Raw genomic sequence first — 16,623 nt, 5'->3', positions numbered from 1 at the left:
TCTATTTCTGAAACCATTTTAAGAAGTGTGAAAATGAAAAAATACATATAAATAAGATGATCATTTTCTACCATCCATGACACCAAACTCTAAATCCATGACGTTGAAAATATCTGGCGAGAAAAAAGTAAAATACTCTGACGAAAATTCGACCAAGATGTAAATTCCATTCACCATATAGAAGCATAAGAAGGTAAGTTGTCACTAATATTTGAAGTTCCGTTTTAATTTGTGCAAGCATTTAATCTTTAAAGTATAATTGTCAAATGCCAGCCCATGTCAACTTCTCTGTTTACCGGAAAATAGACCGTAAAATCGACAACTTTTATCATATTTCTTTTCTGTCATTTAAAAGAATATATTGAAATATATAGGAAAATTAATCCCTTTTCCCATTTTTAAAGCCCCCGGTTCCTTTCATTATTGTTGTTGTTTTTTACCTTGTCATCTAGAAATATCATCGCACTGCTCATAACTTCAATACATATATAAAACAGATACTCTAGGCTGGAGATATTTATATCCCAATAAAATAATATAGTAAAATTCACAGAGCAAAATGCTGAAAATTTTATCAAAAACGGATATAACAAATAACGAATTTTAAACATTTTCATTATGACGGTGAAACAGTTCGAGGCATGTCTTCATAAATATTCATTATATGGGATGATGATGTCACATCGTCACTTGTTCTTTTCTATTTTACAATATGAAATTATGTTTACTCAAAAAAATCTACCAAGAAATAAAACAATTGACAATTGATTCAGTGCATTAGTAATTTATTGCTGCAACTTATTTTATCATAATGGCGACACATCATTTACACATTTATGAAAAAATGAAACAATCATAGTTTTATGCAATAACATAATAAAATGGAAAATGGGGATGCGACATCATCAATCCACCTAATGAATATTCATGACGTGCATATATAACTGTGTTCACAAAATATTGCTAAACTTTAAAATTCAGTAACTTCGTTATTCGTTGTCCGATTTTGGTGAATTTTTTAGCATTTTGCTTAAATGAATTTTACTCTATTCATTTACATATAAATATCATCAGCCCGGAGTATCCCTTTAATGAGGTCGGAGTATCCCTTTAATGAGGTGTATAAATTGGGATAAGATTGAAAAAAAGAGAAGACCTTGGGTCGGCAACATAGGGCTTTGCTATTTATTGTGGGGCTTACAGTGGTGCTAAAAGTTAGTGAACCTCACCAAAAAATCAACATATTTATAAGTGTTCAAGTTCTGCCATTTTATATATATTCAATTGTGAAGTCAGGGGATAAAATATTCCATTACATTAAATTAAGTTTTTTCTCTGGTTTCACCGAACATTGTAGTGTTGTTTTTTACATTCAACACTCGGCATGAAGGAGTGGGAAATTTGTAGTGGGTTCACTATTTTTCTATAACCACATGGCCCTGAGCAGCTAGCCAGGGTGCTGGGGGTGGCAGCATATCCCCTGGAATGCTGATAGATGTCATGGATTTGGACAAATTGAACGATGTACCCAATAAATGACGTACTTTTTTTAAATTTACATCAGCACCTCTAGAAATAAAAATCGTTTCAAGGGCCCTGTAGCACGATTAGTGATCATACACAAAATGAATAAGCAATGTAAACAAAAGGGGATCCACCGTGAAAGGGAGCGTTCATAATTGTTCATGAACGTGAACAATATCACGTGACCAGTATCTCACTTATAGACCCTATATTGAGCTTAGAAGACAAATATTAATCAATTTATTTTTTTATATTTATCTCGCTTAAGATGAGGCATCCATCCTCCCTAGAGCCCCACCCCTCCCGATCTTTATAATTCTTCCAGTCTGGTGTTGGATTTTATTTCATAGATCGATTACAAAATAAGCTGCAATTAAATAGCAAGCTTCTGGAACTTCAGTACATTGTTATGGTAAACGGGATATATTGGAACATGTAATTCAAATCAATTTTGGATTAATAATCCTATTTTATTCAAATTTTATTCAAATAATTCAAATTATTTTAGTTATTCAAGCAAAATTTGTAAAAGCAATATCGATTCCATAAATTTTAAAATCATTTTGACATAAAAATATTAACTAGTACAGGTTGCATATAATTTGTCTGTAGCGTGACTCGTAAAGTTAATATAAATGTGGTTGTTTCATAGAACCTGATTCTCATGGTCAAACGACGTTTACAAACGCATCTTTTTTTTTAGTTTACTATCGGCGTTTTGAAACGTCGTTTAAATGAAAGTAAGCATGGACGCAACCGTGTTTTGGACTAATCACCGGGAAACGCTGATTCTGGCCTGAAAAGTGGAAGCATAAACACGGCCTAAAGAGGGTGTGTCTGTGACTCGTAAAGTTAACATACATGTATATTGTTGTTTCATTGAACCATTACCATCATGGCAATGGTGTTTGTTCACGGACACTAGGGTGCGTGGTTGGATGATTTTTAACAACACATTATCCCGCACATTATAGGTGCTGTTCAGTCGTGTCTTCGTAATATAACCTCTCTCATTTTATAAAGGTCTTGGACAAGAACGGATTCATGTTTTTCCCTCAGTTGTCAGCTATTATTTCACCGCAGCAAATTTTTAACAATAAGCATGCGTAGCCTGAATATGCAGGGTCTCTATTTTATAATTCGAAGAAGAAGAAAAAAAATCTCAAAAGTTCTTTCCGTGATCTTGTTTTTTGAAATATTTTAGAAAAATTTCTTTGAAAATCAAGCAAGTAAAAGGTTCCTAAGTTCAATTTTGATGTAATTATTATTTTAAGAGCGCCTTGGTATTCTACAACATGCCAAGGGTACAGTATATTTGTATTTATGGTAATCAATTACGAAATAATTGCGATAATTATCACTTTCTTTCATAAATTGTTTCTTTTGTATTTTGTAAGACTATCACTCACTCTACGGTGTAAGGGATGATTCAAGCATGCTTTTGATATCACTTAAGGCTCAGTCACATTTACCCTACGGTCGCCATAAGGCAAGTCGAAAACAGCAGTTTAAACACTTTTTTCCCGGGGGGGGGGGCAATTCCATTCTCGAGTGGATACCATGCGCGACCATGGGGTCTCGAAAAGCACCCTAAACACGTAATTTCCATATTCTGAAAATACACCCCTTAACAAGTATTGGCGTGTGAAACCCTACCCTTAACAAGTATTGGAAACAAAACGATACTCTTGGCAAATATTCCCTGAAATGAACCCCTAAACAAGAACAGGAATGTTTTATTGTTACGGGTCCTTCAGTCGTCGCCTCGTCGGCTTTACCTTACTTGGTTTAGTACGACCCCACCTTCTATATACACCTCGCGCAAATCGGACTCTAAACACGAAGTGTTGGGGCAAAAATGACATCCTTTGTTTTATCATCTCCGCAAATTCGACCCTAAACACGTAGCGAAATAGATACCCCTTTTTCATTATTTATGTGTTTTTGACACCCTTATCACGGTACGTAAGTAACGTGCCCTATCGTGAAAAAAGACATCCTTTTAACGTGTGTTTTTGGTCGTGCTTACTCGTCAATGTAAGTGGCCCCCCGGGCACTTTTTGTACCAGCTACATTATTGGTGGTTTGAATAAAATTAGATGAACCGGCTATTTTTTTACTCACCGCACGGCGGCCGTATAGGATTGTCAAATATCAGTCCATGTCAAACTGTTTAGTCTCAACTGGCCTATTAACCAGACAATATAGACTGCTAAACCGATATTGTTTTTTTTCATTTTTCAAACAAATGAATATTTAAACCATTTTTAAAGCCCTCGGATATTTTCCTACCCTTATCTCATCTAGAAATGTAATTGCACTACCCGCAAAGTCAATGTATAAACTATGAAAAGATAGAAATAAAAGCAAAGGAATGTAAACCACGGTCCGGCCGGCCACATAAAGGATTTGCATTTGATAGTGAGCATTATGATACGATTGATCATACACGATAAACAATGCAAATTATTGCAGAAAACCAGCTCTAAAATCAATCGCTAATACCTTGGTCACATTTGATCTACGGCGGCCGTATATAAGGCGAGTCGAAAACAGTCATTTTACAAAATGTTATGAAATTCGAGCCACCTTTAAGTAGCTGGTACAAAAAAAAATGTTAAAACGGCGGTTTTCGACTCCGTACGGCCGCCGTCTAGTAGAGCAAATGTGACCGAGGAATAAGCTCAATGTTACTGAGCTCCAGTATGTGTTTACCAGTGCGTTCATATATCATGAATGAGAACAAGTAGTCTCATGCAGACACTGGTGAGGTTAGACAAGGAGTAATAAATACATTTGGAATATTTATCCGACTGAAATTAAGACACCAATCAACCACAGACCCCCCCCCCCCCCTATACCTCCCAATTGCCAAATTTTTATAATCCTTCCTGTCTGAGGTTGGATTTTGTGTCATAGATCGATTAATAGATCGATTATATAATAGCTGCAATTAAATAGCAAACTCCTAAAATTACATTGTTATGGTTAACGGGATATACTGGAAATTCAACTCAAGTTTTGATTGATGATCTGCTTTGATCAAAGTGTTTTAGATATTAAAGCAAAATTTGTCATAATATTAGCGGCTTACAGATATTGTCAATTTAATTTGACACGAAAATATTAACTAGCACATGTTGCATGTGATTATAGTACTAGTATATATACAAATTGGGTCAGATGTAAGTAAAGGGGTAAAAATCACCTCATCGGTTATCCATAAATAGCATGAAACACACCCTTCACAGGGCTCAACATTGTTGATCAACAACGTTGATCAACAATGTTATGGATGTACCGGTAGTCCAACACGTTCATGCGATATGCACGAACAATTTTGGTGCTGAGTCGCTTCTTCTTTTTTTTTTTTTTTGTAAGCATGTTTTGTGACAGCGTTTATAAGCAGTTGCTAAACCATTAAAAAGGAGTTTAACTTCAAACACCAATTTGGCTTTTGTATTTCAATTGCATTTTCACTTGGCCTACTTGTCATTTCATCAAAGTCTTGGACAGCTAGCAGAGGGTACATCCGTAAGCAAGTAAGCCTTATTTCATTTATTTTTACGGTTTATACTCAGAATTTCATCCAAACATTTTTTTTCCAATAAGCATGCTTGCCTAAATTTCCAAGGTCTCTATTTTTTTTCATTCCGATCATCCGATGAAACTAAATGATAAGTCTTAACAATTTCTTTCAGTGAGCTATTTTGGAAAATATCTTTGGAAATCTTAAAATTAAAGCTCGTCATTTTGAAGTTCAATTTTCTTTTCACTTTCTTTCAAAAGTATGGGCGCATTTGTATCACAGAACATAACATGAGTACACCATATTTGTATTTATGGTTTGCGAAAATTATCACTTTTTTCATAAATCGTTTCTCTTCTATTTTCTTAAGACTGACACTCAAATGCGGTGTAAGGGATGATTCAAGCATGCTTTTGATATATATATCCTAAATAATCAGTGAGATATCATGGTCATCAAATGCCACGGAAATATTTAACATTTGTCCAAGAAATGTTTGCTGAAAATTTCAAAGATTTCAAGTTACTGTTCGCTTATAAATTAAAAAGTAGAAAGATATTGAGGAATTAATCTCAGTGAACAGAAAAAAATATCAAACTTAAGCATACTCATATTTTCAATTAAAAAATATATATTTATACGTGTGAAATAAAGAGGTATGCTATAAATGTTTGAAAGATTCACACAAAATTATCCCCTTTATAAATGAATTTATTTCATACTTTATTTACATCACTAATTATTAGCGCACTATTGAATATGAAAATATAATGAGGTATTTTCTAGGGTCGATTATTTGTTGAGAAAGTGTGCTCTTTTTATCCTCTTCAGTTTTTTTCTTTTAAAGATTCAAGAAATTGAATACAGAAAAATTTCGTTTGGAATATCATTCATTAAATTAATTCATTTTGAATCATGCAAGCCACGGTGCACGTTACAATATAAATCAATCAACACTGTTTAAAAAAGACAGGTAATTATATGATTATAATCGATCATGCAATACATCGATTAATAACCCACAAAAAGGGTGTTGTGGATCAGTGGATAAATCCCTGGACTCTGAACCAAAAGGTCCGGGGTTCGAATCTAACCACGGTACTCGCATCCTTTGGCAAGCGTTTATCTACATTTGCCACTCTCCACCCAGGTATAGCGAATAGGTACCAGGTAGGAAGAAATTCCTTGAATGCTCGAGTAACCTTTAATAGTAGAAGTGCTAATAGTAGCTTTGCTAAAACAAGGGGTAATAGTACGCAGCGCTTAGAAACATTATATTAACATTATGAACATGATAAATGTTGCATATTATTATCATTATAAAATACATGCACCGTTTGATATATTATGCATGAAACATTTTCATTTTTGTTAATGTATGATTACAGAGAAATGCAGATAAGTGCCTCGCTATGTAGGCGCCATGACAAGGATTCCAATCTTGAATGTTTCATGTTTTGTCAGGCGCATTAAATCTCTAGGTCACAGCAACTTCAGTTTTTCTTTCAGTCATTACAAAGAGTTATTTATTCGGTTTTATTTTAAAACAGGGTAGTTCTTTCAGTGCCCAAAGGCCTGCTTAAGAAAAGAGTCCTGGAGAAATAGAATCATTATCAATTCTGAGTGAATGTCATGAGAAGAAAGGAAATGATGGGCAAATAAAAAGCTGAGTGGAAGAAAAGGAAGAGATAATTGTAGACAGACAGAAGAAAATAAACGAGGTAATGACCTCGTTCGCTTCACTCCCTCGATTGTGCGCTTCGGATAGAAAATGAATTGACTTTATAACCCCACCTATCCTCGGAGTCCACCTGCTAGTCATAATGACTACGAGTCATAATTTAACGAAGGGTCGCTAGTCATAATACCTGGAAAGGGTAGCCAGCGGAGGGAGGGAGAGGGGCTTGCCCCCAGATTTGGTAGGTACAATGTAACAAATAAATTGTTGAAATTACTCAATAAAACTGTGGCAAAAAAATGCCTTAATTTTTTCAAGTATTTATGAGTTTGGCAGTTTTAAGTAAAATTTACTTATTTTCTTTTCATCCATTTTACTCAAAAAATTAAGTTACAATAACTTAATTCAATAAAAAATAAAAATAAAAAAATAAAGTATAGTGCATTGTCACTTACCTGTACATATATAGGTACTGACATTGATATTTATACGCGATCGTTTCATTTTTACAAATAAAACATTAAGAATAATGTAAGCATTTTCCGAAAACCTAAAAAGAAATCTGAAATTGTCTGCTAAATGACTATTTAATGTTGATCTTTCTTTGATTCAACAAAAGAATAAAATAGCACACCCTTATCCAAAACAATTTCAAACACAAATATATATGACAGTTATTAAAAAAAATTTACTTGCTTTAATGATTATTCATGCATTATCTAAATAAGGCGTTAATTGAAAAACATAAGTACATTCAACATGATTTTATATGTAATAATCATCTTTACCCAATTGAGTTAGATTAACTCAATCGAAGCAAGCTAGCAATACGTGAAATTTCTTAAATGTATATTGAAACGAAAAATAATTTTACATATTATAAATTCTACTTACATTAAGTGTTAACTACTGATTCAGAATTGTTTACAGTTGCGGGCAAAAATAAATAAAAATAATAAACGGGGGGCACTAATCATGAAAAAAGACGGTCTTCGGAACTATGCAAATTGTTTTTTGATTTGGTGACAACGATGGCTTCTGTAAAGTAACGATGTACACTGCTGTTCGATCGGCTCTGGCGCGCGTAGGCATGGTAAGGGTGAATCATAAAGATGTACCCCCCCCTCCATGAATCATAGATTGTATCATGTCTCTATGATTATAGTACATCTCTTTGGAGCGAATACAGCCTTCGATGCGTGTGTGCGAGCGTGTAGCGTGCAAACTGAGTTCACATAATTACATGAAGAAAAGGCGACGCTCTTTGGAACGAAGAGGCGATGAATTTTTTTTTTTGAACGATGATCATTTTTTTTTCGCGAAGAGAAATGTGCTATGCATTTGAATACTAATTTGAGCGTAAGAATGGTGGTCTGCGGCTTATATACGCACCACTCCAAAAAAAAAGCAGCATTTAAATGAAACAGGGGTCATTATTCGTAATGACAGTTTGGCACGCTCAAGAAAGAAAATGAAAATAAAACTTGCCCGCCCTCTACCAGACAGTGGTTTGCGTTTATATGGTCAATGGATCACTCAATATTCTTGGGATGATATGTTACAGCTACAAGATCCTTCTGAAAAATATTCTCGTCTTATTCTAACTACTCTATCAAAGCTGGATGAATTATTACCAACTAAGAAAATTAAGATAAAGGATAATGACAAACCTTGGATGACACCACAGATAAAAGCAATCATAATTGAAAGAGAAAAAGCTTTCGAGAAGAATAACAAACCTCTGTGGCGTAGTCTCAGAAATAAAGTAAATAGAATGATAAAAAGTGCAAAGAAACATTATTACAACACACGTGTATCTCATCTTAAATCAACAAATCCAGCAGACTGGTATAAACAAATCAAGATTATTACAAAAAAGAATAACACATCTAACGTTATTGCTGTACCTGGTGTTGAACCTAATGATAAAGATCGTCAAGAGAAGACTGCTGATACCATTAATAAGCATTTCATTAATATAGCATCAGATTTGGCGCCGTTGGATAGAAGTTGCTTACCAGCTTTCTTACCTTCTCCTTGTGTTTGCCAAGAAGTACAACCTTATCAGGTGTATTTTATGCTAAAGAAAATAAAATGCAGTAAAGCAGGTGTAACAGATGACTTACCCCCTCGTGTAATTCGTGAATTCGCATGTGAACTAAGCCATCCTCTAGCCAATATCCTTAATACATCATTTCAACAAGGGTTAGTACCTTGGCAGTGGAAGAGAAGTCAGGTTGTTCCCATTCCCAAGTCACAACCACCGAATATTAAAGAACTCCGACCTATATCTCTTACATGTCAATTCGCTAAAATTGCAGAATCATTCATTACAAAATGGTTATTGGAAGATATTTCTAAATATATTGACATTCATCAATACGGAAACAGACAAGGTCTGTCAACTACCCATTATTTGATAAAATTATTGCATTGTGTATTGGACAACTGTGAAAAATCTAAATCAATATCCACCATAGTTTGCACAGACTTTTCCAAAGCCTTCGATAGACTTGACCATAATATTCTGATTCGAAAATTAATTGAATTTAACGTAAGACCTTGCATAATTCAGTGGATTGTTAGTTATTTAGAAAATCGTTCACAATCTGTTAAATATCAGGGCGTGTTGTCTCCGTATATTACAAATCATGCTGGAGTGCCGCAAGGAACGAAATTAGGCCCGATATTATTTTTGATCATGTTTAATGATGCGTGTCAGAATGATTCTTTACCGCACTTTAAATATGTTGAAGATCTTACTATAGTTGAGAATCGTTCAGTAGAAACTCCTTCTGTATTACAATGTCATCTAAATGCACTTGTTACCTGGTCATCTAATAATCATATAAAACTAAATCCGAATAAATGCAATGTAATCAGAGTTACTTTCTCTAAAAATCCACCATTACCTAATCTATTGCATATTGGTGACACTTCTCTGCAATATTCAGAAATTGTTAAAATACTTGGTGTTTATATTCAGTCAAACTTAAAATGGGATAAACAAATTTCAGATATTATAAAAAGGTGTAACAGAAAATTGTATATGTTCAGACTTGTCAAACAATATAAACTCCCTATGTCAGACCTTGTTCAAATTTACATTGGATATATTCGTCCAATTTTGGAGTATTGTGTACCGGTTTTCAATGGAGCACTAACTGCTAAACAGGTTAAGGACTTAGAAAAAATACAAAAAAGAGTTTGCAAAATAATTCTTGGCTCGGATTTTATAGATTATGAAAATGCATTAACAAAATGTGGATTAGAATGTCTTGAAAGAAGACGAAAAAGACTGTGTTTGGAGTTTGCTAAATCTCTTTTAAAAAACCCTTACTGTAATAACTGGCTACCAAAAAGGAAAAATGTCTCAATCTCATTAAGGAGTGTTCCAAACTTTGCTCAGTTAAAATGCAAAACAGCTCGCTTTAGAAAAAGTGCAATACCATATTTCATTGATTTACTAAATTCTAAATAAATTGTTACTTTCATACCCTTAAAATCAACTCAAATTTTTGCAATTTTTTTAGTCTCCATTTCAATCCAATTGATATTTGAATTTTTAATTGTCTAATATTCATCACTTTTTAATATTGTATTTCTTTTTTTTTTCGTTCTATTTTATTATTTTTAATGATTTTTTATGTACACTTGCTCTTTAAAAGTTATTTATTATCTATGTACATTGTAAATTGGCAAAAAGAAGCTGCTGAAAATTGCTTATCTAATAAAAGAGAGCCAATGGAGTAAATTAGAAAGTCAAAAAGGGGCCTAAGCTTTCGATCCTAGCAGAATCTTCGTCGGAGGCAAAATGACAAACATATAAAGTGGAACAACCATAATATAGACCACAAACAAGCTACAGCAACACTAGAAACAAGGAGACAAAAGGGGCATTAGTGAGTAGAGAAGACCAATCAGGTTAGTGAAGGGGATGAAAGAAAAGGAGTAGGCAGACACAAAGGGAAGTTAGTGTGAGTAAGGCCAGTAAAAGACCTCAAGCCAAGAGGGATTAAAATAATGAGGCAGGCAACATCAAACAGGATCTGGAACAAAACAGTGATAAAATGGGATGAAAAACAAGAGAATTAGTGAGAGGTGGGTCAAACAGGTTACAAAGAAAGGCTTAATAAAATGGTGCATAAGAGTGGGGGAAAAAAGAAAAAGAATGGGGAACAACTGATAATGTGCAAAAGACATATAAGTATATATGATAAAGCATTAAACAAACTAAGAGAAGAAGGTAAGTGTAAATATGTATCTATAAGTGAAATGTATATAAATATATCCAAAAAAGAAATGTATATGAAAAAATATATAAATACACATATGGTGTAACTGATATTGTAATCCGCTAGGTGTGACGGGAAAAAACATAAGACTACATAGAAGGGAAAAAAAAAAAAAAAAAAAAAAAAAAAGAGGAAGCAAATTGCCTAAAAAGGTAAAAGCTAATATAGAAGAGAGGGGGTGTATTATGAAGAAACCATAGTATACATGTAAATAAGCAAATGTGGTAAATCTAAAAGAGGTGAGTGGAGAAAAAACAAATATATATATATATATATATATATATAATAATTATTATATCGCCTGAATAAGGAAGGAAAAATTGTAAATTGTAATTGTTTGCTTTTATCCATGCTTTGTGAACGTTTTATTGTAAACATGTTAATTTCAGCCTTCTGGCTTTGTAACATCTATTGTTTTTATACGAAATAAACCATGATTGAATTGAATTGAATTGAATTGAATCATATAATCTAGTTTGCTGCAATTACAATAAAAAAAGAATATCTACAATTATAATCAAAGAATTGTCTGCTAATCATAAACTTAATTGCTGGTAATGCGTGAAGATATTTTCGTTTATCCCAATATAGAGTGCTCTTAGTCTACAGAATAAAAAAATAAAACCTTGTTTAAGTTTCATACAACACACTTTGTAGTTTTTAACAGTTCAAATAAGTGTTTAGAATAACCGACTTGTGTTCATTATGAGGGGCGTCGGGTCTTGGAGCCCCCCTCCCCCCCCCCAAAAAAAAAAAAGATAAAATACAAGACCAAGGATTAAAAAAAAGAGAAATGGAAAGGAAAGGAACCAAAAAGGTGTCATCTTTTGTATTTTATCTCAAACTCTGCCACAAACATTAGAAACTTTGATTTTTTTTAATTAAAAATTGTCAACGTTTTTTTTTTCTCGCTTCGCCCTCTCACAATTATTGTTTGTTTTTTTGAGGGAGAGAGATCTTGCCTCATTTGTCATGTCTTGCCCCTTCCCCCCCCAAAAAAAAAAAAAAAAAAAAAAAAAAAATGTTACTCAATACACCACTGCTATAACCTGCTGGGTATATGCGACTAGTGAGATTATCTTCAATAACGTAATGAACAATTTTCTTTAAAATAATATAATTATTATGATTATGATTGTAATTTTTGTTTTGAGGGGGGGGGGTGCATTGACAAAACAATTTCCTGCCCTTCCTTCAGTCAGTCAAGGTCATGAATTCATGATTGTTTTATACTTGGTCTATGTAATCAGTTTAGACATATACAGTGCAATGAAAATCATTATCATGCAAATCACAGTGAGATTGTCTGGGAAAGACGAATGAATGTAACCAAGGCATTTTATTATCAACATAACCAGACAGATTAAGGCGAAATTATCTGATAATAATTTATAAAATGTCTACTAAAACAAAACACATTATATTACCTTATTATTGACTTTATTCCAATGTATATAATGACTCCAAATGAAGAAGAAATCGTACATTATATTTTATCAACAATTTACTTGTAGTGGAAATGATCCCGTTATACAGTATGTATTACAGAGCTGCGTGGTATGTACAAACATAATTTCTTCCGCTAGTGTATTGAAATGGACTTTGATCATCGTGTACCCTCTTAACAAAAACAAATCAAATGCGATACGATGTAGTATTGACTCGGATTCGGCAAAAGAGAAAAATCATATCACGGGATAGATTGATAGAGTTTGTAATGTATAATTTTTACACTGACTTTTTGTTTATCTTTTTTTTTAATGGAAATTAGGAAAAAATAGAGAAGAGACAAATCGACCCAAAAAATAATAAAACTGGTATAACAATATTACACGATGTAAGTGGTGTGACAATATTACACGGGTCGAGTGGTTAGAGCATTGGACTCACAATCACAAGATTGTGAGTTCGAATCCCCACTCTGCCATTGTCACCACTTTCATAAAAATGCCCGAGAGTATCTGTCGTCTATAAGGTCAGCCATTATGACTTATTAACCTACACATAAAAATGTTTCCCAGGTAATTATACCAGCTTGATGTTTACCAGCAAAATGCTGTCCTGTCTAGTTCCTACGGGAGTTACCATAAGCAGAAACAGAAACACTGATGGTTGGATAGCTAATTAATAACTCATAAAAAAAAACGTTTAGTAGAAATTAAGCTGTGATGTGGTGAGAAGAGAGAGAACAAAGTTGGGACAGATCATAATTATAGGGCAGAAAAGTATTTTTACGAGTTATTTGATGTATTACAATGTATAATTCTGGAGAATAAAGAACTTCATTGAAGGAAAATTCCATAACTAATTTTCTCCATTTCATGCATAGAAATGTCAACTCAGCACCGTAACACCTACCCCAGTGACAGAGACAACGACAAAAATAAGGTAAAAAATTAAAATTGTATAGTCATAGAATAAGAGAGTATAAGACACTAAAGGCAGTGAAGAATTATTTTTGCTGATGGAATTATATAGTTGTTAAAATCACTTTGGACTTACTGATTTGGAGATATTTTCATATGTATAATTTTTATTTCTCCGTTGGTACACTGTAAAAACTGTGGCGTTAAAACTGACACCAGTTGGTGTTAATAGAGGACCACACCCTGAGGTGTTAAAATAACACCCTAGAGATTGAACATAACACCAAAGAATGTAAATGTAACAGCCATAGGTGTTGTAATAACACCTATAGGTGTAAAACTAACACCACCAATTTAACACCGGTGTTAAATAACCGGTGTGGTCCTCTATGTACACCGGTTAACACCACAGTTTTTGCTGTGTAGTAATTCACTAAAAATGTTAATTCGCTTATGTTTTCATGTGAGATTTGTCGAGGGACGTGTATATTGGTGTGTTTGTTTTTTTTATCAATTTTTTAAATCAGTATTTTTCTTTGTTTATATTTTGCTAGATATCAATAAAGGGTCCAGGTTTCCATCTTGAAATCGATCCATCCCGCACGACCAAGATCTCATTTTCTGTCCATAATAATGAAGTAGAAATCGTGCTGAAAATGAAGGTGAGTATGCAAAGAAGCTAATCTGATCCCTAATATAATCACGCTCCTCTTAGAGTGAGATGAGGGGACCCGTCGAAATGGAGTGAGATTTCGGTCTTTCAAGAGTGAATTTTCATCTCTCAGTTTTATACACCTTTCATACTGCCCTCTTCATTTTTCACCGGCGAACTTCGCCGGCGAACTTCTCCGCCTCGCATTCCTCACTTCCCCGGCGAAGAAAAAAATGTACCCTTTCGCACTGACATTTCTTCCCCGGCGAAAGTCAACGGGCGATTGCAGAACAAACGAAAGAAAATTGTAAACATTACTTGTTACCTATTACAAAAAGGTATCAAAAAAATTAATTACAACATATTTTGGAAGTATTACGATAAAACAAACAATATCACCTTGTCTTTATATTTTAGCGCATTTTATACATGTAAAAAGTGCTTTTTAATAAATATTGTTAGTAAAAAAAATTATGTTCGAGGGTATCTACTTGGCCATATAGCATTCAGCTGAGCTTGCAACTATCGCGCGCGGAATATCGGTACAGGGGACTTCGGGAGAGAAAAAAATTGACCTCTGACGTCATTAAAGAGGAGAAGTTCTCCGGTTTGCTTTCATACTGGCCTTTTCACCGGCGAACTTCGCCGGTGAAACAGTTCGCCGGTGAAGTTCTCCACCTCTAGAGGTGGAGAAGTTCGCCGGCGAACTTCACCGGTGAAGTTTTCCTGTGTATACCTTTCATACTGGACACTTTCCCCTTCGCTGGCGAACTTCGCCGGTGAAGTTCGCCGGTTAAAAGCGCAATATGAAAGGGGTATTAGAGTGAAACTGGAAACAAATGCACACTTTCACTCCTAAAAAAAGGTGAAAACTCACTCTTGAAAGACCGAAATCTCATTACATGACGACTGGTCTCTCATCTCACTCTGCATGCACTGGGAGGAGCGTGATTATTAGGGACCAGATTAGCTCCTTTGCATTTACAGAGTGTATCAATAAAAAAGGATAACCTCATTGTCATATTATTCCTTATTGTTTAAGAAAATTATTTCATACAGTATAATAAAAATCAATTTGAATAAATAAAACATAATGAATAAGGTTTCGAATGGAGATAATACTTGAAGAAGAAAATTGATAAACGTGAATGCTGCCCTCTATGTGTTATTTTAATACTCTGACCAACTCAAAATCAGACAAGTATTACTAAAATATAGGCTTATCAAAATTTCATATTAAATTAATCATTCCACTCAGTGGTGGACCGTGACCCGGAGGAGACAAAGCATTGGAGGGGCACAGTATTGTTCACAAACAATACAGTGCCCCTCCAATGCTTTGTCTCCTCCGGGTCACGGTCCGCCACTGATTCCACTTATACAAAATTTATTAAGTATGTAAACACTTTTTTTTTTTGGGGGGGGTCTATTCTTTGTTATGGCTGTTAACACAATATAGGCCTATGCATGAATGCTATTTTAATTCCACCCGTTTCACCTTCTTCATTTTTTTTGTGAATGCAATATGACGGGAGAAAGGAAATAAAGTAAATTTCTTTTTCTTTCCTCGCATATAAAATAGTCCTCTCCCCATCTCATCATTTACTTTGAAATTGCTTTTCTACATCTTTTAAGGAAGAAAAAGAGGTCTTGACAGTGGGTGTGCAGCCTCAGGACGAAAGAAACTTCGTGGTGGGACTGGACGCTGCTCCCGAAACTTCGGGGTCGGAGACACGCGATGAAGAAATGTCCGAGATAGTAAGTATACGGCGCTTATTTTTATTTTCCTATCCCCACTTTTGTCTTCTTCTCTGTGGACGTAGAGGTCTCTGTGTGTATAGGATGGGGAGGGGGCAATTTTAGCCAACGTTAGCGTGGAAATATACAAATCTATGTAAATGTGCATGTGACACTATGTCTACAAAGTGTTATAAACCTCAAAAAGTTTTTAAAAATTAATTAATATTTGATCCTCTATTAGTCAATTCAATGATAATTCATTTCAAAATTATAAAATGGTAATGGATGTTGTCACTTGTATAAATCTTTTTTTAACCTAAATTCTTTTCTCATTTCTCATTTATTAGGGACCACTGCGATCTGAAGAAGGGAGGCAAGTTTCTCTGGGGTTACCAGAGGAATGATCACGGATCATATTCTTTAGTTGGGAGAGAAGGGGGGGGGGGCAGGAGAGGGGTAGGGTGAATGGTTAGACAATCCACAATATTCTGAAACAGGTGCCTAAAATATTTTACTATAATCTTCCTATGCTGCGATTGACCATAAAAAAAAACAAAAAAATATAATTTCTAACAGAATATATACAAAGTGATAAAATGTGTTTGTTTGCATTTCAGACTGAGAACAAGATGAATTTAGTAATATATATTTCTCGTTCGTTTATGAATAACTTCAATAATCACACACCTTGGATATTTACTTTATTTAGATGTAATATCTGATGAAATACGGGAATTCGCAAAACAGCATAGTGTGTATGATAATGTGGACCCAGAAAAGAAACAAATGCATTTATGAACTGCTTGGCAAAGAGAGCAATAACAAGCGCAAACTCCATC

The 16,623-nt window shown here is 34.2% G+C and overlaps 1 long non-coding RNA gene across 1 annotated transcript; it reads left to right on the top strand.

The window, feature by feature from the left end:
- Nucleotides 1-13,354: 13,354 nt before the first annotated feature.
- Nucleotides 13,355-16,192, top strand: LOC135155029 (uncharacterized). The gene is made up of 4 exons (XR_010294366.1): nt 13,355-13,414; nt 13,947-14,054; nt 15,680-15,802; nt 16,132-16,192. It is a non-coding gene; the product is annotated as an uncharacterized LOC135155029 (long non-coding RNA).
- Nucleotides 16,193-16,623: the final 431 nt, after the last annotated feature.

Source organism: Lytechinus pictus, chromosome 8 (assembly GCF_037042905.1).
Source record: "Lytechinus pictus isolate F3 Inbred chromosome 8, Lp3.0, whole genome shotgun sequence".
In the NCBI taxonomy this organism is placed as follows: Eukaryota; Metazoa; Echinodermata; class Echinoidea; order Temnopleuroida; family Toxopneustidae; genus Lytechinus; species Lytechinus pictus.
Note: the sequence above shows the minus strand (reverse complement) of the source record. Positions and strands in the feature narration are given on the sequence as shown.